Source organism: Pezoporus occidentalis, unplaced genomic scaffold (genome assembly GCF_034315485.1).
Source record: "Pezoporus occidentalis ecotype Australia unplaced genomic scaffold, CSIRO_AGI_Poc_V1 ctg51, whole genome shotgun sequence".
Taxonomy (NCBI): domain Eukaryota; kingdom Metazoa; phylum Chordata; class Aves; order Psittaciformes; family Psittacidae; genus Pezoporus; species Pezoporus occidentalis.
In genome coordinates this window covers 760,007-785,841 of record NW_026915847.1, presented here as the reverse complement: position 1 = coordinate 785,841, position 25,835 = coordinate 760,007, and positions in this window count along the sequence as shown.

Here is a 25,835-nt window from a genome sequence, read left to right as displayed (position 1 = left end):
TCTCCCTAGGAGCTGGGTGCTTACCAAACATAATATGATGAAGTATTATTATGTTTTCTCATCTGGAAAGTGTCAACATTTCCTACCACTGAAACGGACACTGTGCATTACAAATCTCTCCAAGACCCACATGCAGGAAAGAACAAGTGTACAGATCAAAAACGCATGCTTTAGGAAAGTTGGAAAGAATGAGTAGTGTCATAAACAAAATAGGTTTACAACTGCCTCTGAGAACTACTTCATCAAATCGTGCTCCTTGGGGAAATAACAAAATTAACTACTGCTCTGGACTCCAAAAATCATTGCACGTCCCTTTAAGAAACAGTTTTCCCAAATGTTTTTTGTCTTTTTTTTTCCAGGAAAGTTCCAGACTGTCAAGAAAATACACATTTCCATCCATCAAATGAACCATGAAACATTTTTGCAAGAACCTTTCCTTTCCTCTTGTTAAGTCTTAACATATAGTCAGAGGCTTCAACTGAGATGCACATTTTAATAGATTTTTATATTAACTTGGACCACAAAACTTCAAAAATAACATCCAAGGAATTTCCTGAAGAATGGAAACCAGATTCCATACAGTAAAATACACATTCTTATTCTTTTGACAGCTAATTTTCTTCCTGGAATGACTACTACAGACCCTTGTGAATCACCTCTTTCTTTGGGGATAAAAATATCCCTCCAGCAGGTTACAACAGTTAATCTAGTTACAAGAACAAGCTTTGGTGCATTTTGCCTTTTTTTTTTTTTTTTCTTTTCCCCTCTTTGTTTTGTTCTTTTAACCAAGCTCGTGCTTTGAAATTTCATTATATTGTACAGGAGAGAGATACAGTATTATCTTGATTAAAATCGGAAATACAGATGATGTGGCTCCACTGCACTAGTTGTCCAGCCTTTTGTACATATCAAGTAGGTGTTCTCCCAGATACACTTTTTAAGGTCTCATAAATTAACATGTGAAAACCATACCCTGCTAGGACTTCTTGAATTTAATAGGCTTTCACATTGTGGAGGGGTATATTTGGCTGGTATCAGTAGCAGCTCTGGAATTTGTCTGAGCACTTTGCACATATGAAACCACAGATACTTAACATTAATATTAACAAATATTAGGGTTTTTTTTAACTGTGAACAGTCGTTTACTTCATCTTTGTTCAATGACAATTCTTTTCACACTGACCATGAAAGTAGCCCAGTTAAACTTTACAAAGGAGGATGGCATGCAAAGTTAAACACTGCTCACCTGGGATAACTACAGTTTGCTTAAGGTAACACCAAAGTTATTAATAAAGGTGGCATTTTGAGACTGCTAGTTAAAGTCTAGTGCCTTAAGCCTAAGCTCTTATTTTACTTAAATAGCATTTTCATCCATACATACCTGCGACTACTGAGAGTTAATTGATCTAGACCTTCCTACTCTAGGAAAAAGGAAGGAAAGTAGAATTCAAAATGCAGGCCATCTTTAAATTAGAACTAGGTGTGTTTGTGTGTATATAAATACATATTTGTATACACATGCATATATCTTATGTGCAACTATGGTGATCTAACTCTCCAGTCAAAGCATATTCAAGTCTTCTCCTTTTTGGACCATTTTGGTTATGTGGAAACATAAGTGCCTCTATGCAGATCTGGAGGTGTCCATCCCATATTTGTAAACTCCAATTAGACTAACCTCAGCACTTCCTGCTGCATGACTGTCTAAAACACTCTGCAGGTTACCATTTGCGTTCACATATTCATGTTCCCTTCTGAGAACACAGTGCTGGACCAACTCATTGAACTCCATCTGAGAGACTCCACTTATTTCTAGTACCCTCCTAGAACACTAACAGGTCTGTGATGTACTACAGACACTGAACTTCCATTTTGTGAATGTGGAACCCTGTAATGCAAATACCAAGAGAAAATGTAAGAAATCACCAAAGCAGGGTGTAAGGAACAAGATACCTTCTCAACATTACTGTGATAGGAATCTACTCTTCTTGAATTATCAAGAAACTATAAGGCTCCCTTATCCTAAGTCGGAGCTATAGAAACATTAAGTGCAAGGACTGGGATGCAGCAGTTCAACAAGATGTAGCCAAGTATAAATCTCCTTACTTATCCGTATTGGATTCTCTGAGAAGAATCTACAGTGCTTCAGGCAATCCTTACAGATTTTCACTTTAACAGCTTTATTTGAAAAGTCTGATGGTAGCTGAATTTACTGACTCTAATCACCAGGAAAAAAAAAGAAATAAAAAAATATTACAACTGCTGTAAGAAGGAAAACTATTTACTGAATTTGCAATAGTCAGGAAATTCACAGAACACAATGATCCAGTTATTCCATGTAAATTAATACTTGTTCTTCAGGATAGTCTTTAAACACTTGTACCTTTCAGGACTATTATTATATTAAATTCAGAGTACACCAGAATAAGGTCTTGTGAAATTAAAATCCAAAGCAGAAAGTGAGGCTTGCTAGCTGAGCTGTTATAGCAGGTGCGGTAACACCCGAACAAATGAGATCTACAATACGTAGTAGGTTGCCAAACAGAAGAATACTTGTGAGCAAATTCTTCCTGACACTTTCTTAGTACTAAAAGGATGAGCAAGAACCCTCAGAATATTTTATCTTCGGTGATACCCAAGATTACCCAGAATTATGATTCTAACAGAAACTGCTGAAGTCTAGCACAAAAGCTCTACCTTGTGCCACAACCTCTCATACCTGAGTAGAACTTGCTGATTCAGCAGCTCCATTTTTGGGCTTTTTTTTTTTTTACATCTAAAGTCAATTTTGCAGCGTTCGTGGTTGTTCCACACAGCATGAGAGCCCCACAGTTAATATTCTGATACAGCTTCAAAGATGATTTTTTTTCTATGCCAAGGTACATGTTCTGTCTTGCTCTGCATTCAGCATATCTGTAACTGAGTCAAATGCATCCATAATGTTACTATTTGTAAACTCACATCCACATATCACAAACCAGATTTTTTTCTTATCAGGAAACTCGAGATCTCAGAACTTGAAACTTCACAAGTTAAAATCACAAGGAAAGAAAAGGTTAATACTGTATTCTGCTAGTTATGTCATAGGTCTTCACTTTTATGATGACTGATGTACTGGACTGAGCTGTGAATCAATGTTATCAAATTCAAAAGGATCTTGTGGGTATGACAGATGGTGAATAAACCTTAATTTTCTAGGCACTCCCCTGGCATTAAACCAGATGGAGACATCTGCAAATAGTGAATGGTAAATCCTTGGAAGGTCAGGCATTCTCACCACGGCTGTGTTGCTCAGAATCTGCAGGTGTGCTGATAATTCAAACACATCTTTTGTGTTCAAATTCCTACTTGCAACGCTGTATCTAACAGTTCTATATAAAACCTTTACCCATTTCTTCCTCTTCCAATACAGGCCACTGGTCTTACTTTCCTGCTTTATTTTGCAGTAAGATTGCTACAGGACAGTCACAAAGTTGAGCTGGTTGCCTGCCGTTGCTGTGGAGTCTTCATTCTGAGGACTTTTCAAGGCCAACAGGATAAAAACCTAAGTAATCCAGTCTGAACTCAGAGCTGATCCTGCTGTGAGCCGCAGGTTGGAGCAGAAACATCCTGAGGTCCTTTCCTACCTGAATTATCCTCTGGTCACTGCTGGTCACTGCTTTGTGGTAGGGTACCTGTACAGGTGTGAGCACAGGAGTTTTAACACCTGTATCATTAAGCCTTCAAGTTCACTCTTTACTCAGATGTCATGGCTCTCTAACATAATGCAGCCAAACGAAATTACCAAGTGTGTTTTCTGTTTTATCTGAACTCAAAGAGCACTGACTTTTCTGAATCCATATTGGCATATAGAAGAGCATTTTAAATTGTATGCCAGATTTTACAACAGCTAGACCTGAAGTGCTTTTGTTCTTGACTCCCTTGTAATTCCTCTTTTTTCCTATCTTTCCGGATCTCTCCCCTCAACAGCGAGAAAAACAAAGCCTTTTTTGTGTGAAGAACAGATAACCGATATCTCACTTTTACTCCAACCTCAGTAGCATAAAATTATTTTTCTTTTAAGGAGCTTTATCTAGCATTTCTTGCCACACTTCTCCTTAGCGCCATATGGGTAAGGCTTTTCTCTGTACCCAGTTTCTCCCTGTGGCCTGTTTCTCCAAGTTAACTGAGACACTTCCAGGAACAGAATGATGTATTCAGTGTTATTCCATTTGGCATAATCATTGCCTTCTTGATCAAACCCACCACTAAGAACAGTTTAAGTTGTCCATGTCAATTATGAACATCACAAAGCCTGTCTTCAAGGTATTAAAGTCACAGTCCCTGGGCTCAGAATGAGCAAACCCCTTAACTACATCCTCCATTCAGTCCAGCAAAATTTCCTCCCCAGCTAAAAACCCTCAGCAAATTTGTTCTGATAACCCTAAACACAGACAATTTATTGTTTATGTGTATACGCTCAGTATCAAGTTATTTCACTACAACATTACAGCAAAACACTACAAGTTCTCACTATGTTCCTATTCACATAAGTCTGTAAGGAACCTACTTTACAAATAAGCTTGTATACAAATAAGCTTGTTCTCCTACAGTACTGCTGAAGAGCAGCAAAAATTTCATCAGTGAAAGTAGTATCCCTTATGTGCTTTGCCAGCTCTGACATTTTCTCCAAGACTCAGCCAGCTGGCTGATGGTGGTACACAATACTTTCTTCACAAGCAGGAAGAGAGAATTATCTCCTTTCCTTTCTTTACATTTCCTATATTAAGCGAAAGCATAGGAACTGTACTCAACATATTCAGGAGACAGATTTCTTCCAGCAGACGAATCAGGTCTAAACCACTAAAAAATAAAAAAAAAATAAAAAAATACTAGAGACATACAAGAAGACACATATGATTCTATGACAAGAAAGTACTCAAGATCTGACTGTCTACATATACTCAGTGCTTTGGATTTGCTAAAAACCCAGCAGGTCAAAGACCTCCTTAATACCCAAGAGGCTGCTTGGAACATGCAGGGCAGGAGTTGCACCTATGAACAGAGATGGACTATATCTGATCTGTGAGCTCCTATAACAGCCCTGAACTTAAAACAAGAGCTAGGAGTTTGCACATCCGTAAATCATAGAATGGTTTGGATTGGAAGGGACCTTAAAGCTCATCCAGTCACAACCCCCTGTCATGGGCAGGGACACCTTCCACTAGATCAGGTTGCTCCAAGCCCTGTCCAACCTGGCCTTGAAAACTGTCAGGGATGGGGCAGCCACAGCTTCTCTTAGGGTGGTGCCTCACCACCCTCACACGGAAGAACTTCTTCCTAACACCTAATCTGAATCTACCCTCTTTTAGTTTGAAGCCATTCCCCATTGTCCTGCCATGCCTAAATGGCACTGTGGTTGTTTTTTTTTTTTTTCATATAGAGTATCACACACACACACACACACAAAAAAAAACAAAAAAAAAACAAACAAAAACCAAACAGAACGCCTACTCACTCAAAATTATTCTTCTTCTTCAAAAAAAACCCAACACTTTCTGAAATAAAAAAGAAGCTCAAAATCCAGATGGCACAGTAGCACATGTGAATAATAAACTGACAGAACTTAGTAAAATGTCATACTTTCAATACAACCTGCAACCACCAAAATAATTCCTCAACTTGGGAAAGCCATTGTCAAAAAAGGATTTGGTGACCTGGAAGCAATTTCAGTTAATCTTAAGTAGGACTGTTATCATTGTGAAGCAATTGGTCAAAATCTCAAACCACTGGAAGACATATTTGGGTAGGCCCCTTTATTGCCTCTTTCACTGCTTGCAATTCCAAGCATGAGACAGGATCAAGTTTGAGGCCAGATTTGCAACAAGAGATTTCACTGTACATGCCATTTGCCCTCTTACCTCCTCAAATACCCATTTTCTTTGTTTTCTCTGTAATTCTTCCTTACAACACTGAAGGGGTCTGTAACATACAGTGAGTGAGGAGACTGAAAGGGTAAACTACAGTTGTTTTGCTCTTCCAGGCCAGAATGATAATTACAAACCCACTTATTTTTGTAGATGCAGAAGTTCCATTTTCCTGCAGTATCTCTAAGACTTCATAGGTCCTAAAGGCTACAAAAATCGTAGTAGGTAGATGCCTTATACCTATTGACTGCATTAAAAAAACAAACCACAAAGAAATAGATGGAGTGCTAATCCAAAATATGACTTGTTGAGTGAGTTTATTAACAGCATTATGAAGAAAGGTTATATTAGCAGTCCTGGTAAAATGAAAAATGAATGCTAACAAGAAGTAGAAAGCATAATTCTGCTTTCTTGTACTTCATGCAATCTTAACTGTGATCTGTTAGAATACCACACTGAACAACAACAACAGCCAGAAGCTTAAGATCTCTCAGGAAGATGTGATAAATCCATTAGTGGCTATTAAGTACAATGATCTGGAATGCAATTCCTCAGGAAACTGCTAAAGCCATTGACTGGACATATGAGGAAAGGATCATTCTACTTTGCTCTGTTCCTTCTGTATTTGTATCTATTGCATGCTATTAAAGAGGCAAGGAATTAGGAGAGATAAGACTAAAGTCTGAACCAATACAGAGGTTGTTTTGTGCTTAAAGCTCAAGATGGGTGCCCAAGAACTATCACAACCATTAAATTTTCAGGAACATCTAGGACACTGATAAAAAAGTGCAGGCGATAGTAAGATAATGTGGAGATACAACTGTTGGTGTGCAGTTCTTAGGAGGATACTAAATAAAAGGATTTTAAAAATCCTTACACAAGAATAAAGAATGACAAAAAAAAAATTGGATATGCTGACACCTACCTGTGGTAGATCTCATGGTACTAGTTCTGGAAGCTGCATAGAAAGGGGTATATCAGCGTCCACAGACAGCTAGGTCAGGTTGTTCATAAGCAGCCTGACCTTTAATGTTTCCAGGGACAGGGCATCTACTACCTCTCTGGGCAACTGTGCCAGTGTTTCACCACTCTCATAGCCAAAAATTATACCTTTTGTCTAGTCTAAATGTACTCAGCTTTAGTTTAAAACCATTACACCTTGTCCTTCTCCACAGCCTTTATTAATACAGGGGGAGGACCTTGAACTTTGCCTTGTTGAACCTCATGAGGTTCACATGTGCCCACTTCTCAAGCCTCTAAGTATGTACTGCTGAAATGAAATAGGACAAAGGTTGCATTATTTGAATTTTTTGACAACAAAGACTGAAATGTTGAAACCTGTTTAAAATACGTCTGGGATTAGAATGGTCTAGAAAATGCACATTAAAAATACAATTACTTTTGTCTTGGTTTTGGTTTTCTTATAGTGGATAATGAAGAACAAACAGACCTTGAAAACACATACAGCAGAAAACACACACAGAACAGAGTTACAAAACAGTGAAGAAAACTGGATAATAAAGCACATACATCTTAAGGTCCAGCCTGTAATGCAAGAGAGAAAAAAAACTCACTTCAACTTCACACTATGGAAAATTTCAAATGCTGAAAAGTATACTGAAAGCCTCAGTGACTCATAACAAAACATTATTAATAACAACCATGAAATATCTTCCCTTTTTTATTTTTTTTTAGGGAGAATGAGACACTGATGATGGGTCAAGAATTTCTTTTAGACCACACTATTTAGTGCTCAGGAGTCATGAGTGAGTCACCTGAGTAGCTTCCCAAGTTGGAGATATAAATTTTGCATAACTCATACATAAGAGAGATATTCTAGACATCAGGCATATTCACGTTATGGTTTTAAAATAGCTGGCAGCACCATGAAGGAAAACATGTGGCAACTAGTGCAACATCAACCACAGGAAAAAAAAAGATGACGTTTCAAGGAAACCTAATTTAACATGGTTTATACAGAATAGCCTATTCTGGCTTCCACAGATAATGATATAAACTAATAAATACCTCTCTAAGAAGTTTGATTTACTAGCATATGTTGCTTAGAGAATAAACCCCACAACTTAAAACTATAGGATTAGCACCATACAATATCGCTGAAGCTTACATAAATTTGAATTTAGAACAAATTAGGAGATACATGCCCAAAGTAGCTTTCAAGCAAAAATCATTAGTCAAATACAAATACAAGTATGATTCCTTCGAAGTTAAATTTAGGGATTATGTTATGCAACATATCAATCATTAAGAAATTAAAAAATTATGAGTGATGATCTCAAAAATGGTAGCATGATGAATGATGCTGAGGACAGGCATTATAAAGAATGATCTCAAACCATTCATAGGGAGGTAAAAATTTTATTTCACTGCTGCTTGTAAAAATGTTCAGAGATGTCAGTCTGCTCAGTTCATCAAAGAAAATGAGAGGTGACTTAATAGCAGTATATGAGCACTTCCAAAGGGAAAAAATATGAGCTTCTACACATCTCTAACACAAAAAGACTTAACACAGCTCAGTAGTTGGAAGCCAAAGCCAAATTCAGACTAACCATTAGGAAAAAGCTGCAAGTAATTTGCTTTGTACCTCTTGATAACTTCAAATGACAACTAGACAACTATCTAAAAAATACACTTTAATCACACACAAGCTATTCTATGCAGTGCCTGAACACACTGGTGAAAGAACTGTCTGCAGTACAACTAAGATCAAACTACAGACTCACAGGTCAAGCTTTGTCTTATACGTTATGTACATAATTTCAGTAACTACGCATATATAACTCTAAATACTGTTCTTTTGTTTCATTTTGTCATGAAATGATTTTTCAATCATACCAATCCTTCCCCTTGGAAACATTTAAAGAGACTCCCTATAGTGATATTTATGTTCTTTCTAAAGTTCTGATGTACCATTTCTTACTGTTAATAGCCTGAAAACTATATATAACTGGTTTACACTTCAAATCGCTCAATTTACCTGGGATTCTTTTCTTTTCTTCTGCCAAATGTGCATTCTGCAATTTGTCATTTGTGTACAAGAATATAACTAACTTGTAGGTTTCTTTCAACAGCTTTCTATGTAAGAGATTCCCTTTTTTTGTTGTTCAGTTTGATACTTCTATTACTTTCCACCCTCAGAAAGAGTTACAACAGGTTCAGATCATTATAATTCTTTTTCCACCAGTCACAGTTCTCCCTATTAATTGTATTCCAAATTACATGATGTGTAAAATACATACTCAACAAAATGTGTGAATATTCTCAGCTCTATTACAAACCAATCTAACTTCTTTGATATTTCTTTCTCAATACCAAATGTATTATGCTTAAAAAATCCTTGAGATTGTTACAATACTAGGACTCTGAACAAGGCAACAATTTTCCCTCTTACTCATACTTCTTTTCTCAAATGTGAATGTATAAAGTTCTTGCAGTCTATTCTCCTGCACAGTGCTAAGTTTGGCAAGCTGGAGCTGAGGACCATCTGACTTTTGCATTTACTATGCAAAAGTCTGAGCTATTTCTTTGAAAGCTTAATACTTTTAGGTTGCTGAACTTCAATTACTTTATTATTATTAAAAAAAAAAAAACTTCTTTCAGAATACCTTTATATTTCATGCTGACACCATGTAATATTAACAAGAAAAGCTCAGCCACACTTCTGGTCAGTCAACCATCTTTCTTCAACTGCTTTCCAGGCACTGTTGTTACTGTCTGCCAGTATAACAGCATTCACATCACATTCCTGGGAACTGGTGAGTGAAAAGAGCTGCAGTCTCTGCCAATCCAATAGAAGAGCCTCATCTTGAGCGAACTATACCATTATCCAAAATAGCATTATTCAACTGTTCTCTGTTCTACTTGCCTTGGATATTAAGAAAGGCATCCAGGCATGCTGGAAGCCTCAGTGAGCGGGTGGTAGACTTTCAATGCATCTCAAGTATAAATCTGCATGTGTACATAAATCAAGAAACTTCAACACAAAGTTTGACTTGCTTTCATGCTATCCAAGTGTCTCCACTTATTCAGGATGGAAATAATCTATCAGAGAAACAGTGCTTCTTATTAAGCATTGTGTTTATTAATCTTATGTATATTAAGCAAATGCTGCATAAACTTAAGTTCATCTAATACTTCACAGAATCACAGAATGGTTTGGGTTGGAAGGGACCTTAAAGCTCATTCAGTTCCAACCTCCGGCCACAGGCAGGGACACCTTCCACTAGACCAGGTTTCTTTAAGCCCCATACAACCTGGCCTTGAACACTGTCAGGGGTGGGGCAGCCACAGCTTCTCTAGGCAACCTGTTCATTGGTCTCACCAACCTTAGAGTAAAGAATTTCTTCCTAATATCAAATCAATTTATCCTACAAACAACAAGAACAGTCAACTGCACATACAGATTCTTGTGACTCTACTCTTATGAAATACAGTTTATTACATGATTGGCCCTTAAAGCCAACAAGATTACTGGTGAAGCAAAGTGACAGTAAATCACAGTATAAGAAGCAGGAATGCAAGTATTTGACAACTAAATTAGAATGACAGTAGCATGCATATTTCCTGCACTAAGAGAAGAATTTTATATGTGCTATGTATTACTGCTATGAAGCAGTGAGCTTCAGAAGCAGCAAGCTACCAGTAGCTGAGACTATGAATGTTTCCTCTTTTATATTGAGACTGAACTGTGCCTTTGTGTAGGTGACTTGGAGATTTTTGTTCCTCAGTTTCTCAATCCACAGTCTACACAGTGCTTACCAGCTTGCTTTTCAGACACGTATGCCTAAATATTTAATACTTATGTTACTACTGGCATCCATAGTAACTGTCATAATGTACTCATATTGCAGTACAACTTTTGTAAAGATTGAAATGTGTCTAATAAAATTTTAATTTCAGTTTTTTTGTGCTTCTGTCACATCACTTATAATTACATTGTCAACTTTGTAAAAAATAAACTACAATGTAGTTATATCTGTGTAAGATATATGGGTGTCCTGGGTTCAGCAGTAGCAGTCATGGTTTTTTCCTTTGTGTTAGCTGGTGCAGTGCTGTGTTTTGACTTCCAGCCTGAGAACAGTGTTGGTGAAGCCGATGTTTTCAGTTGTTGATAAGTGATGTTCACCCTGACCAAGGACTTTGTGAGGCTCATGCTCTGCCAGGGAGGAGGGGAAGCTGTGAGGAAGCAGAGACAGGGTGCCTGACCCGGGCTAGCCAGGGAGGTATTCCATACCACAGCACGTCATGGCCGGGGTGGGGGGTGACTGGGAGTTACCCGGAAGGACACGGGCTTCCAGGTGGGACTCGTTTTCTTGGCCAGTGGTATCGTATTCTCTTCCCTTGTTATTTTCCCTTATCATTGTTGTAGTTGATAGTAGCTGTGGTGATTTGTGTTTTACATTGGTTGCTGGACTGTTCTTGTCTCAACCTGTGGGAGTTGCACTTTTTCGATCCTCCTCCCCGTTTCTCCGGGAGTGGGGAAGGGGAGAGCCCCGGTGGGAGTGAGTGAACAAGTTACCTGACTGGGTTTAAACCATGACAATGGGATTTACTTCTGCCTTCAGGCATCTGAATAACTGAAAACAAACTGCATAAATACTAGTGAAAACCAGGCAAAAACTGTATGATTAAAAATAAAATCAAGACAAGTTTAAAATTAATTTAAAATCCGTGAAGTTCACTTCTGACTTGGCTTACACATATGCATAAAGATTAACATGTCTACCACAGGTAAATATTAACTTGGTTAAAAAACAACCTTTACCAGGATCAGAGCCAACATTACCCTAATTGCAACCATATTCCTCTTTCATAGCATGCTAAAAAATTTATATTTGTCACATATTCTGAAGACTAACAGTCATTTTTTTTTACATTTATAGAGATTAAAGCATGTTACCTACTGCATGAGAACATTTTTTTAACATCTTGGATATATAGTATGGATAAAGCCAAAACACTGTTACATTACAAAGGTTAGAATGCAGTGAACATCTTTTTTTTTTTTTTTTTCATCAATTGTAAATATCTAATTTACTATCCTGGAGACTAGAAAGTAATTTCCCTAACTCCTATTACTAAAACTGATTTTCACAAATTCATTATAATGATCACTATGTTATCTTAATAGCCTACAGCAGTCACAATTTTAGTGAAAGAAGATTAAAGAAGGATTTTGTGCCCATTCTCTATATAGCTAAATCCCTAATGATTAGTCATAAAAGCTCTAGACCACTAGCTAAACACCGTAACAAGGGGCTACCATCTTGATTGTATAATATCTTTGAATGGCTGACCATAACAGGTTAGCATTTTAAACTGATGAACACTCACTGTTTGCTAGCTTTTAATGCTCAGCCAACAGCACAATTTCTAAAACTGAAAAATACCATGATCTTTTAGAATCTTATTTTATCATTCTGAAATCAGTACTGGAACTTGTCATAAAGTTTCTGCCTTTTTCAATTATTGAAATAGTAATAGATTTCAAAAGATTCTTACGTTTAAAAGTTTCCAGAGTGGTTTTAAACTACTAACACAACTGGAAGGCAGAAATCAAGTCAATTTGAAAATATCTTTGTGGACTATTAACATACAAAAAAAAAAAGTGCTGTGAGACAATAGTAGTAGATACTAATTTGCCATACACAGATCTGTCCACTGTTCTACAGAGATCTAAAATGATTGCTGCTTTGCTGTATTTTCTGAGAGGAACTATAATGAGAGGTAGACATATCTGAAGTCCTTATTCATTCATAATTTAGCTAAAATATTCATAGACCAGGCTGCTGTCTTTCAGTTTAAAGCCATTCCTCCTTGTCCTATTCCTACATGCCCTTGTAAAAAATCCCCATTCAGATTTCCTGTGGGCCCCTTTTAGGTATTAGAAGACTGTTATAAGGTCTCCCTTGACCCCTGTCTTACCCAGGCTGAACAAGCCCAACTCTCTCAGCCTGTCCCTGATCATCCTCACGGCCCTCCTCTGGTGTTTGTTTATATACTGTGGCATGTTAGTCATTTTATAAAATCACTTTGCATTCATCTTCCTTTCATTCACGTGCTTACAATCACCAGGAACATTTTCACAAAGCAAAGATACACACTCAAGATCTGTTTCTTTCTTGTTTCGTACTTCCTGTTGTTATTCTTCATTTAAGAAGGCAGATTAGATCTTTGATAAATAGGCAAACGTTTACCAAAGGTAATTAGAACAGAAAGATGGTATAATGAGCAACAGAGTATTTCAAGCAAAATACAGAAGATGGATGGGTAAGAAACATGCACTTCCTTAGATATTTTTATATTAAAAAAAAAAATTAGTATTAGTATTGGTATTAGTAAGTATGTATTACATTATTTCAGCTATTTACACTTTTGTTTCATTATGAGATGGCATTTTAAAGACAGCTAAATTGAACTAATGTCTTTGTTTTCTTCTGTGTGGATTCACCTGTGCATTAGGCCAGCAACAAGTGGATGTTAGCTGAATACACTGAGTGCTACAATCTTTGTGAACCCAGCTAGGATAATTTGTTTAAAAGCAGTACACTTGGATCACCAGGTGATGGAAAAGACTCTTCCTTGTGCATGCAAGCAGTGATGCTAAGAGGATGAAGAAAGATTTAGGGCATGAAACATAAATCTCTTTTCTTCCTCTCACAGAAATTAATAATAATAATACCCCCTCCAAATTACAAATCAAATTTGAAATAATATATGCAGTATATTCTGTGGTATCATTTAGTTATATCTCACAGAACACCTTAACACAGCTCTTCATTTACAATCTAATCTAGCAGATAGGAATGCAGATATATTATCTGTTTTAATTAAAATACAATGCTTATTGAGCAACATGTGCTCATAATTTATTTGCTTAAGAAGTAATATATTCCAAATATGTGACTACAAACTGCACAAGCAAAGAAAATTAGTTGTATGGATGAATCATGTGCAACTTGGAATTGCAACCAAGAGGGTAAGACCATTCTCTGCTTTACTACTTGAAACACCTAAATCAAACAACAGTTTGACAGTTTTAGCACATCATCATTTATATCTTAGTTGCATCAGCGACATCAAATCTCTGCCTCGTTTTACCTTAATACAACATCAAATAAAACTGCATTGTAGAAAGTACACTTTTGGTTAAAAAGTATGTCTGCAGAAATCTTCTAAACAGTATGTAGTGAACAAATTTGGTAGTCAAAATTCCATGGAATGGGACATACCTGCTTCAAGGTTTTAATTATTTCTTTTTCAAATGCTACATATTTTTCATGGAAAAACCCAGATTGTTTAATTCTCTTTACTGTGCTCTGTCAAACAGCGATCTTCAAACAATGGGATCCAAAATGATTTTGCATATGGGTTAGTGTAACAGGCTACTATTTTATTTTAGGAATGCAGAGAAAGCAATAATGGGCAATGAATACTGGTGACTAAAAGCAAGCATGCAATGTGGACAGAACCTAAATAAAAATTGCAGCAAAACTGTTACAATTCTGAAGTGTGGGAAGTGCTACTTGTGATTGAAAAGCAGTAAATACTGAACACATGATGAAAGGGACTATAAATATCAGCCGATGTTGTGGATGCATGCAAATGCACTGTACAATTGCAGCATCAGGATGGTACTGAAATGTAAAATTCTGCAACATCTCATGAATTTAAAAGAATATAAATTTAGAAGAAAACTTACAGTGATACTCAATAAGCTGGAGAGTACGTTAAAGGAAAAATCCTGTAATTGAGAGGTAATTGAGGAAGGATGCATTGACAGGATAACAGATCAGTTTGTTTCTAATACCTGTAATTTCTAAAGCACTGTCAATATCCTGAAGGAATATGCCACTAAGATTTTACAGAATATATATTAAGGGTTAGGAGACAATACACTATGTACACTATATGTACTTCAACCTTTTTACCGATGACCAATAGAACTTTCTGAATTTCTGATAAAGTCTGCAGTTAGTTCCAAAGTACTGACTTCTGCTTTGCCTTGCAGTATTTCAATGCTTGAATGGGTTTTACTAAGATCTATTTCGGAAGCTCTGCAACTTCTCCCAAACAATAAATACAATTCAAGGATTTTTGTGGGCCTTGTAACATTTTAAAACAAGCCATCAAGACACATATTTACAAGACAATGTAATTTTGCTTAATGAATAAGTTTCTAATGCTTCCTGTCTTTCTGGGGCAAGATGGGACATCAAAAAGTTTAAAAAAATCCAAAAGCCCTGACCCTTACTAATGTTGCTGTCAGCAAGAGGGATATTTTCACTGCTTTAAAACGTACAGAAATGCATAGAGATTCAGGATGATGTACTAGATCAGCATCAGGATCACTTAGCCGTAGAGAAACTCACTGGACTTACATACCATTATGAACACAAAAAATCCCCTTGATTTAAAAACATACTGGAAGCACTCCAGAGGAGAAGGACACTTGTGCTATGGGGACAGTATTCCACGCTTCTATAGAAAAGAGGCGCAGCTTCAGTCCTGAAATCAGCTTCAACTCCAACACACATGAACAGCAGAGGGGTTATGAGCACACATATTCACACCAAATAGAAGGTAAGCACAGCAGCCCTTTGCTTCTCTCCCTTCACATTAACGATATCACAAACGGAACATGAAGGCAGGAGAACATTACAGTGGGATGGTTCTTGGCTGCCTACAGTATGTTAGGAAATATGACTGCCCCATCCCTGAAAATGTTCAAGGCCAGGCTGGAGAGGGCTTTGAGCAACCTGGTCTAGTGGAAGGTTTCCCTGACTGTGGCAGGGAGCTGGAACTGCATGATCTTTCAGGTCCCTTTCAAACCATACTCCATGATTGTATGATGATTCTTACCTTGAGCAGATTACAAAGATTCTGTCATTGTAACCCATTCATCTGTTTTAGATTAGGCAACTGAACGCTTAAGTATCATGATAGATTTCTTAATGACTTGGTTCACACGACATTATTCACCATAAATTGTCACAGCTCTGTTGCATAATTTCACCGCGCTTTTTAATAAGATTTACAAATACAAAAAAAAAAACCAAAACAAACAAGTCCAGACATTTTTTTAAATTGAATTCTAATGCATACCCTTGTATACTACATGTAGTACTCCCTCCTGAAAAGCTGAAGCAAAAGTCAGTACTACTGGATAGGCAGCACTCTATAATAACATAGAAGCAAAAAGGGTATCTTGACAACATCTAACACTTAGGGTGATACCTCATATTGAACACTGGATAAATTGTCAAACAGCAAAGGCTAATGAAGAAAGCTACTTCGATGAGATAAATGAAATTGTAAATTTATGCCCATATCTGACATTTCCTTTTAGACATTTATACTGAAAACCACCTGATGACATTTGTGGTTTTGTGAAATGTACATCCATATACAGGAGATTAAACATGTTTCAGCTGCCTTTTAGTCCTACAATACAACAGATCTAAGTAAGAGCTTGAACAACAGTTTCAGTTACATCTTGAAACAGAGTTTTGGTACTAATATGCACTTTCATGCCAAAATTGCTTACAGCAAAAGTTTTTAAAGCCTTGTCATATAAATTAATAATCTAAATTATGAAACCTATTTTGGTATAGATTTAGTAATAAAGTAAACATTTATCTAGAAATATTTTTCTAGAAATTTAGCTTACAGTCACAGGCACTGTAACTGTATCACAAGTCTCACACTATTCAACTTCTTTCTTTCTCAATAATTCATGATCCTGGAGTCCTGAATGTACAGGAGAATTTCAAGTTTCAGTTAAAACGAAGCAAATTTGTGTTATGAGCAAGGAGAAAAGTATTAAATCCAGCACCAAGAAGCAAATACAATATTTACCTACATACTAGATCTCATACTCCCTTACTGACAAGGCAAGAATCATTTATCATTTTAACATGCATGGAGAGAATGCTCCAACATATCCACAGATGCAGAGCAGCATCATATCACTAATGAAAAAAGAAAAAAAAAAAAACTTTTTAAAAAATGGAGATATACCACTTAAACAATTTTCAAGCGTGTAATTTCCTGTTTCTAAAATACATACTACTGTATGCATTGATGTAAGTTGCAGCAGAACGGAGATTCTGATCAGATTTGAAACTTCCTGAACTTGACTCATACTATTATCTCCATCTGATTTCCTACAGCTGCTCCGAAGAGGACTAAAGAGCAGATTAGATTGGAGAGTGGAACATTTTCAGCAGGTGGAAGCAGAGAGCAGAAAAGAAAAACTTGCTGGTAAAAACAAAGCAGACAGTTTGGGGGTGATTTTTTCTCCTTTTTGAAAAGCTCTTTCAGTTCTTGCTAAAACCATTAACAAAGTCTGAAGAATCAATTACCATGGTTTTACTAAGTTATGTAGGTCTTGTGAAAGACACAAGAGCTATGTTTTTCATGAGAACTCAGTTCTCTTTGGTAAGACAGCCCCTACTTAAATGCCCATCATGCTTTCCTTCTTGTCTGTGAAATACCAGAACTTACAGTTTAAATTATCACATGCAAAACCACCCCCACCAATACCAGTATTCCACACTGAAGTAAGATCCCCTACATAACTCTAGTACAGACACTTTCAGCTAAATCCTGGCTCACTCCTAATGGCAATTGGACACAGTGCCCTAGAGGTCCAAAGAAAGCCATCTTACTAGAAGAGGACAAACTGCCTCAAGACTGCTGACATACAAAGCAAGCAATACAATGCCTTATAATTGAATGTATGAACTACACATGTCTTCTGCTTCTTCCTTACACTGTCACTAAAAATCTTGGAATGACAGAACAGTTTGGTTTGGAAGGGACCTTACAGATCATCCAGTTCCAACCCCCTGCCATGGGCAGGGACACCATCTGCTACAGCAGGTTGCTCAAAGCCTCTTGAACATCCTTGCCAAGGGTGGGGCAGCCACAGCTTCTCTGGGCAACCTATAGCAGTGTTTCACCACTCTCACAGTGAAGAGCATCTTCCTACTGTGTACTCTAAATCTCCCCTCTGTCATAATGCTTCTGTCATTTCTCATGTATCTGACTTTACCCTCTCTCTCAGCTGACCTGCTACTTCAATTAATCATTTGGCTGGCATTGAACGAACTATCATGAGAAAATTTTTTCAGTGAAAAATAAAACACTTTTAAACTTGAATAATTCCATTTGGTACTTTAGAGATATGATTCTTTTTTATCAGCCAATGAAAAATACTGAAAAAAAAATTTGCATCTGTAAATATCTTCCCTAATACAATGAAATCAGGTCTGCAGTGTGCATGCCTGAAATATTGCACAAAGGTATTCACCCTACTTTTAACTGCTTTCTTTTGTTAACAGGCCTAGATAATTATTAAAATTCTTCTATGACTTCAACCAGGAGATAATACAAAAGATATTTAACTCTGATCTTAACATTATTGAAAATTTCAAGCTATGTGGCTCAGTCTCTCACTACCACAATCAAAAGTACTGGGCACAGATTCCAAGTTAAAAATACATGCTCAAACCAAACATTCTGATCCAGATTAGTGTTATTTCTTTGCAATTTCATTAGAGCTTCACTGAAATAATGCAAATGGAACAGCAAAGCCAATACAATAAACAGACCCTTTATTTTTTTTTTAAATCTAATCTGTATCTCCAGTTGACTGAACCAATTTATGATATTAAAGCTAAAAAAAAAATCAATTATATAACTCATGTCTATGCTTCATTTCTTAATGTTTTACTTTTCTTCAGTTCACAAAAGCAAACTAGAGTTAATCGGATAATCTAAGTACTTCTGCCCATGAAAATGGTATGCCAAAAAAGCAAACTGGAACAAAAGGACTTTTGCACCCTTATGGTACAGATGCACTGAGAGGTGAGGAAAGCTTACTCACTCCTCTACCTTAAAAGCAGCAGTCATGCCCTCACAAGCCCCTTCTTTTGAAACACTGACCATGTAATAAAGACAAACTAATTCTCCTCAGCCCCAGAAGTCTGCATACGGTGTCTCTACTATACAGCATGATCTCAAAGGTCACAAACCAAAAGACAACCAAAGTAAGGTCATCTTTTATACAGTGAGAAATAAATATCCCTTTTTTATACAATAAGAAATAAAAATTCCTCATTTGTTTGTTTGCTTGTTTTTGTTTTTTTTTTTTTTCAGTAAAGTTATATCTATAACAAAGTTCACATTATTCATGACAGGCTGAGCCTACCAGTATGCATCGAGCCCTGATAAATACAGAGACAACAAATACTTGGGAGATGGGACAGGGGAAACACACTTCTTTTTCTCTCCAGAATTTTTTTAAATTGGAAACATGTGCATAGAGGTATGTCTGCCTACAATCGATCTACACAGTTGAACAGAACCAAGAACATATTCCTGTGCTGAATATATCCTACTGTACTACTGGAACGCCCCTGCTGTGGAAGCAGTTTCCACAGCAAAGCTGTTTGGCACAGCAGCCATGCATCACAGCCGCCAGGAGCTACTGTCAAGTTGGAAGTGACAACGCATGCATCTACCCCCAGGGCAAGTGAAGAGCAGTGGCAGCTTTAATCTCTGCTAGCAGACAATTCTGCCTTCAGGGCCGGCCTTGAACTTCAGAGCAGATAATTTTTTCATGTCAGCCCCTCAGATGGGCATCCAAAGCCCAGCAAGACCTCCTGCTAGAGTGACACAGCTCCAGCGTACAAACCCAAATCACCTTGTGCCTAAAGGTAGGAGCTATATCCACCCTTTTATTTGTTGCAACGATTTAACTTCTGTTTCCATCACAGCTAGGTACCTACCTAGGTATGGAGCCTTTGCTGAAGCAGAAAATTGTGGTACAACACCGATGCACCATCCTGGCAGACACGCAGTCCTAGCTGCAGCAGGCTGACACACCAGAGGTCACACTGGTATCCTGGGGGTCCTGTGGGCCCCGGGCCAGAACTACCACCACTGTCACCTTTTGGGACACTACCACCCAGCCGTTTTGTCAACCTCCACAGCTCCTGCTGTGGAGAAGCTGCCCAAAATACTAATACCCTAAGGATGGAAATGTATTTTTTACAAGGGCATGTAGACACAGGACATGGCAGAATGGCCTTAAACTGAAAGAGAATTAGATTAGGGATTAGGAAGTAATTATTTACTGTGAGGGTGGTGAGACACTGGCAGAGGTTGCCCAGAGAAGCTGTGGCTGCCCCATCCCTGGCAGTGCTCAAGGCCAGACTGGAAAGGGCTTGGAACAGCCTGGTCCAGCAGAAGGTGTCCTTGCCCACAGCAGGGTGTTGGTACTGAATAATCTGTAAGGTCCCTTCCAACCCAAACCACTCTATGATTCTATCAAAGTCGCTGCAATCCCAGTTTGGAAGCACACTGGGCAATGAGACTTCGTGTTCCTGATGCCTGCAGGACAGGTACTGGTTTGGATGCAGACATGCTGTGTGCAGCACAAAAACTAACCAATCCCCCTTTTCTGGCAGTATAATGAAACCCCACCCTGGCACAGTAACATTGCAATTTCTGCTTTCAAGGTAAAGCTCCCACTGCTAAGCAATCTGCACAACAGGTACGTTACAACAGTGGGAGGTCAATTTGTAGGCAGTGTTGCAGTGCTTCCCTAGAAACAGTGAAACTCATCTGTGAGACCTAGTGAAACTAATTGATAAAAAGCCATATGATAATTTGTATGACTTGAACCTCACTGGAGGGAAGGACTTCGACAAGGCCCACAGCTTATTTCTGCCAGAAACCTCTTGTTTGGTTGTTAAAAGAGCATCACAAATGAGAAACAGCCGCTTCTGTGGAATGTGGGAAGCCCTTCCCTGCTCTCGTGCTGCATTCACTAAAACATCACATTTTCCATGCACAGCCTAAATTAAATATAATCCTTTGTTTGCCAAAACCTGTTCTTTCTTTTCTAAATGGCAAGTAATTTTTCCATCTTTATTCAAAATAACTAAAGCTTTGCAGTATACTGATTAAATTCACACTGCGGCAACTGCATGTATAAAGACATCTACCTATAAAAAATATTTCTATAAATACGTATATTTCCATACACTTCCATACCTATGTTTAAACTAATAACTTGTAGCACCTTCATAGATAAGTCACACCAGAGTTGAAACTATGGTTAGTCACTAGGTTTAAGTGTGTGACAAGTGTTATAGCTGTTGATGTTTTGCTGGATGATCTGCTGTTTCAAAGCCTCAAGCACATGATCTAACTCAATTATAACCCACAGTTGACCTGTGAAGCTGTATTAGCTGAACTTACAAAAGAACCACAAGTACCACAGAATAACTCAGTACACATGAGCCTGATTTTCATGGTTCATGTGTCATGTTTCACCGATCATGGAGATAACTCTAAAAGGAAATTTTGACAGCCTAAGTACAGTCTGTAAGATTAATAGAGCAAACAAAACCAAAATGATGCTTTTCTTCTTGTAAGTACAATGGAGAAGTCTATTTTTTTTTTTTTTTAGCAAAATCTTTATACCACATCATAGCTTATCTTTCTCAATGGAAACAGTTTTCCTGCCAGATGTACTGCTTTTCTCAAACCACAGAAAATGCTATATACATTACTGTCATATTGTTTGCAAAGATTTCATCAATCTATGTCAGTTTGTAATTTAGGCAGAAATAGAAATGACTTTGTAACTACTTTGTGTGTAAACAAGAGGAAAAACATCAAATTTCCACAAAAATCATTCAATTCTTTTTCTTTTTTTCCTTCATATTCCTCATACAGTCTTGGGAAGCAGTGAAAGAGATGGGGGGAGAAGGAACTAGGGCACATTTAATTCTGAATGTTTACAATGGTGTTTCTTAAACGTGTTACATTGTTTAGTTTCTAGAAATCCAATGCTGCAATAATATATCCCTATACACATAGACGAGCAAATAGATGGCATAAACTGTTGCTGAAAAATAGTAATAATATTAAAACTGAAAGCTAATGAGTATTGGATCTTTGGAATACATTTCAAGGCAATACAAAATGGTAGTGAGACCCTGCTGGCTACTAATTTCAGCAGCTACTCTAAATCAAGCTTGAAATTTCTGACTGCCAAGTGTTTACTCTATATTTACAGTACATTTATACATACATAAACACACTTTCACATTATAAAATATCTATTTTTTCCCACCATTGATATAGAATCATAGAATAGTTAGGGTTGGAAAGGACCTTAAGATCATCAAGTTCCAATCCCCCTGCCATGGGCAGGGACACCTCACACTAAACCATCTCACCCAAGCCTTTCTCCAACCTGGCCTTGAACACCACCAGGGATGGAGCATTCACAGCTTCCCTGGGCAACTCATTCCAGTGCCTCACCACCCTAACAGGAAAGAATTTCTTCCTTATATCCAATCTAAACTTCCTCTGTTTAAGTTTTAACCCATTACTCCTTGTCCTATCACTACAGTCCCTAATGAAGAGTTCCTCCCCAGCACCCCTATAGACCCCCTTCAGATACTGGAAGGCTGCTACGAGGTCTCCACGCAGCCTTCTCTTCTCCAGGCTGAACAGCCCCAGCTTTCTCAGCCTGTCTTCATACGGGAGGTGCTCCAGCCCCTGATCATCCTCGTGGCCCTCCTCTGGACTTGTTCCAACAGTTCCACACAATACTCCAGGTGAGGTCTCACAAGAGCAGAGTAGGGGGACAGGATCACCTCTTTTGACCTGCTGGCATTCACTTTTCCTTATGAACCTGATAGCAAGCCTATTTATGCACTAACAATTGTTCCTTGAGATGTGAGGACCATAGCTACCACAACAATATGAGTGTGCATATTATCACTGTGAATTCTCAGATTGGCTTCTGTTCCTCAAAGACTATTTGCTTTGTGTGAGCATGTGCCCACGTGTGTGAGCATGAGCATTTGTAAAAGTGTACTTACAGAGGCATGTCTCATTCCTTGAAGCATTCAAAGCCAATCTGAATGGGGATTTGAGCAACCTCCTCTAGTGAAAGGTGTTCCCGCCCATGGCAGAGGGGCTGGAACTAGATGAGCTTTAAGGTCCCTTCCAACCCAAGCCACTCTGTGATTCTGTGTCATAACATTCTCAAGCATTCCCTCTAATCTAGAGTGGTTTAGCCAACAGACTTCTAAGAGAAAAATTCAAATCCCATGACCTCATCTAGGTATGACTGCACCCCAAAATTTGCCTGCATTTGTAGAAGCAGTTTCACACAGCTGTCACTGATTTCAACGTGAGCGAGAGTTTATTGCACTTTGAGAAGAATTCAACCCACCATAATCTGAGAGGTCCTTCTGAAGTGCAAAAGGCCAATAAAATAGGCTTAATTTAAACAAATGCTGCAAGATAATTCTTCTGCAGTTCCCTGATAACAACCCTTTCATCACTGACAACAGAGATACTTCTCAGCAGGAAAATATCTATATTATTTTTATTCTTTTCATTGTGAGTGGCAAGAACCTGAATTTCTAACAGTAGGCTGCCAAACCCCCTAGATTTAAAAGAGAATTTTATTCATCATTTCATATATATGAAAGAACAACTTCTGCACTGAAGAAAAATGTTATGCTTTTTAGATACCTTCACAGAATTATTGCTGATGGGACAAGATTATTATTAAGAGATTACTTTAAAAGCAGATAGAGTGTATTTTAAGAATTGGTTTACTAGAAGACTCAAATCTTATGCAAAACAATACGATACTTACATACGTCATCCCAGTGCCGTTAGTATTATAAAACTAAAAGCTAAATATTCAAACCATAAAAAATTTATGCCTCTCTAGTCAAAACTATTAGTACAGTGACAAATATTTTGGAAGTGATTATACATTTGCTATGACAGTCTGTTTATTTAAAGCTATTAAGGGAGAGTGCAGCTGCCCATGGATATTAAGATTTATCTCACCTGGGTTTACCCTGTTGCACTAGAGGCATCCGTTTTTGAGCTAATCACCCTGAGCAATCTCTAAAATTGTTGAGGATAAACAGACACTTTGTGTGATATATGTGGCCTGTTTCAGGCATCTATCTCAGGATGAGATGAACTGTATCTTAGAAATTATTACTTTTCTCTGTTTGCTGCAAAAATGATGATAATAAGCTACTAGTCTAGTTTAAACAAAAGTAATGTCTAGAGTTTGGTGGGATGTCACTTGTAAAAAGGAATGTCAGCTTAAGTCCAGCATGGCTGTCAACAGCCTAGAGAAGGCCCAACTCACAGACATTGGTGCTACAGCCTGAAGGGCAAGGCTAAGGATTCAGACTTAGTAAAGCACTAGGCATACAAAAGGGTACACTTGAAAGCATAACAGAAGTAAATGTTTGCTCTTGTTCTCAGAAAAAAATTTTTAGAATGCCACTGCCATTCACAAAGTTGGGTAGGGTCCTATGATACCTTGACTATCAGGCAAGGAGCTACTGATCTGTCATAAGGTCCAAGTTGCTCCTGATGTATGGATGACTAAACCCTGCTTAGAGACTTCCAATCAGTAAATATTCTTTCATATTTACCTTGATATACAGAGCGAGCTTAGGAAAGATAGAGTCACTTTGGTTTGAGACTTTCAGAGGCTATTTGCTTCTTAAACTGAAACCACATCTACATTACTGCAGTCCAGTGATATTCAAGTCTTAATCATACATTATCAACTGCTGACATGGCTTCATATTACTGAGTTCATAATGATTCATATTAGCTGAGTTCATATTACATGTAATTGTTCACATGACAATTATTTCAAGAATGGTATTTGGTTTTGTGATACACTGGGTTTGATTACTCTGCCTATTCCAACTAAGCAAGTGGTCATTAATTGTTTTGTCTCACAAAAGTGCATTGCAAGGCACATAGGCTTCCTGACTGGCTTTCACTCTACCATGTCCTTTAAAAGAAGCAAAGGTGGTTAATAGCCATCCCCCCAACCTAGCCTGAATGGTTTCCATCAACTGATAACGTGGGTCTCACTGAGCTTGTCTCATGGTATGAGCACTCCCTGTCCAAAGTTTAAAAAGATAAGCTATGTTCAGCCTGGAGAATAAAAGGCTCCAGGGAGATCCTAGAACAGCCTTCTAGTACCTAAAGGAAGCCCACAAAAAAGCTGGGGGTGGACTTTTTAAAATAGAATGTAATGACAGGACAAGGGGAATGGCTTTAAGCTGGAGAGGGAAGATACAGATTAGGTATTAGGAAGAAATTCTTCACTGTGAGGGTGGTAAGGCATTGAAATAGGTTGCCCAGAGAAGCTGTGACTGCCCCATCCCTGGCAGTGTTAAGGCCAGGTTGGACAGGGCTTCGAGCAACCTGGTCTAGTGAAAGGAGTCCCTGCCCATGGCTAGGGGCTTGGAACTGAAAGATCTTTAGGATCTGTTTGAATCCCAACCCATTCTATGATTCTATGTTGCAAAGATACTCTCAATATTTAGCGAATACTATTCAAGTACACACCAGTGTAAAGCACCAACAGGTGCTTCAACTGGATGAACACCCAGTTGAGTTCCAAGTGGGAATAGCCTAAATGGGATTAGTTTTTACACAGCTGTACAAGATGCAGAGGCTGCACTAACCCATGAGTGACCGTACTTGAAACAGATTAACCTTAAAGTCATGTCTGAAAAGATTCATTTTGCTAGACTGTCCATAAATGGAGTGATATGATTCAGAGCTGCTGGAGCTTTGATTTCAACTGTCATGGACTTAAACAGGGGGTAACAAGGGCAGAGTTAAAAAAAAAAAAATGTACTGACCCAGTCTTGCCATTCACTACTCACCAGTCACATGTTCAGTATTTTTGGTATTTTCAAATGCACAAGTGGCAGCACTGTACTTGTTCTTAAAAGAACTGAAGCAAATAGTTGCTCTCGCTGATCCCAATTCCTTTACCCAGGCAACCACTGTATAAAATTAGTAGAGTTTTGTTTT